Source organism: Furipterus horrens, unplaced genomic scaffold, assembly GCF_987537825.1.
Source record: "Furipterus horrens unplaced genomic scaffold, mFurHor1.1.pri manual_scaffold_6, whole genome shotgun sequence".
Lineage (NCBI taxonomy): Eukaryota > Metazoa > Chordata > Mammalia > Chiroptera > Furipteridae > Furipterus > Furipterus horrens.
In genome coordinates this window covers 168,180,198-168,181,878 of record NW_028327176.1, presented here as the reverse complement: position 1 = coordinate 168,181,878, position 1,681 = coordinate 168,180,198, and positions in this window count along the sequence as shown.

Sequence of the window (1,681 nt, the reverse complement as noted above, 5' to 3'; positions counted from 1 at the left end):
CTTGTCTCTTTGGACTATGGGCTCAAATTGCAGCTTCAAAGTGTCAAACTGTAAATGACGTGTGGAGGGCATTGGTAAATATCCAATCAACACATTTAATTACTGTTATTAGCAATTCTCACCAGGCTTTACTTTTAACAAGCACAAGAGTTTGCAAACAGTGATATCATATGCTTGAAATATGTTGATAACTTTATTTTCAAATGGTTAAAGCTTTTCACCTTGTTTATAGCTTGTCCAAAGCACAGAAAATTATAAAAGTTTGGGGAATAAAGAAAAACACATAGATCACCCATTAGTTTTCCTTCCATGGTTCATATGAAAAGAAACAATAAAATAAAATGCAACAAAACAAAACATCACAGTAAAACTTTTTACCATGTGATGGACTAGACTACCACAATGCTAAATTTGAACATGTACAACTAGATGACTGGGTTGCTTCTACATAAAAAAGCAAAGTGGAAAATGATGGTCATTACCTGAGTAATTAAGTCATCTAAATTCTCTTCCTCATCACTCCCATTACTTTGGTCAAATAAAGCCACAGGCAAAAGAAACCGGAATCATTGCCTGCAATGTTCTTGGAAACATATTGGCTTGAGTTCATATTTAAATGCTGGTTATTATTAACTTTTTAGCAATGTTCAACAACTGAAAACAATTTACTAAACCTCTTTAAATTTTAGTTTTCTTACTTGTTTAATGGATTACAGGTAACTTTCAGGGTTGTTATGAAGATTTGTTAACTTATTAAATAATTCAGTTATTCACATAAAAAGCATTTATTAATTGTCTTATATGTCATCATTATGTTAACTAACTGCTAAGGACACCAATGTGAACAAGATCAAGATGTTCTTCATTCTTCTGGAATTTTTATGGAAATGAAATGAGTATTTTTTGAAAGTGAGATGAGATTATATTTGTCAAGTATTTGAATAATGTACAGTAGATAGTTCATAGCACATGGTCAATAAATTAGTCATTATCATTGTTACAATTTACAATTAATTTGATCATTGTCAACTTGGTTTATATTTGCAGAGATAGAATTAAAAATATATCCTTGGCTTAAAGGATTAAGAGTACTAGGTCAAATCACAGTATTCTATGTCACTCTTTCTGTATAACTGATACAGCTAGCCCTGAAGAACATGGTTCTGATCAGGCTCTTACTGCCATCACCTAATTTCTCTGTTTGTCCAGTCAAATCACAGAAAATACACTAGTGTTATTTTTCCTCTCCAGTAGGCACCCAAAATTCTATACAAGTGCTAAATTAAACTAAATTATTCCATTATCCAAGCTTCTCCTCTTATGTTCTCTATTAGATCACGTCATTGTCCTTGGAATTGTTCAAGCTGTAAATCTGTGAGTAATCCTCAACTTCTCCTTATCCTTATTCTCCACACTCAATCAAGTGTGGGCAACGTGACTTAATTCAGATCTTAGTTTTCCTTCCTGTGAACTTTGGATAAATTCCACTATTAGTTTCATTCCTCAAGTCTTGACTCCTTTAGTCTATTCTCTACACAGTAGCCATTGAGTATCTAAAACTCAAATTTGTTCCCTAATTCAAATGTCTTCCTGCTGTTGAACATGGTTTTGTAGTACCGTTTGTACTAGTTACATCACAATGTCCAAATCCCTTAGCTAGCACAAGACATTCTGTGATCTG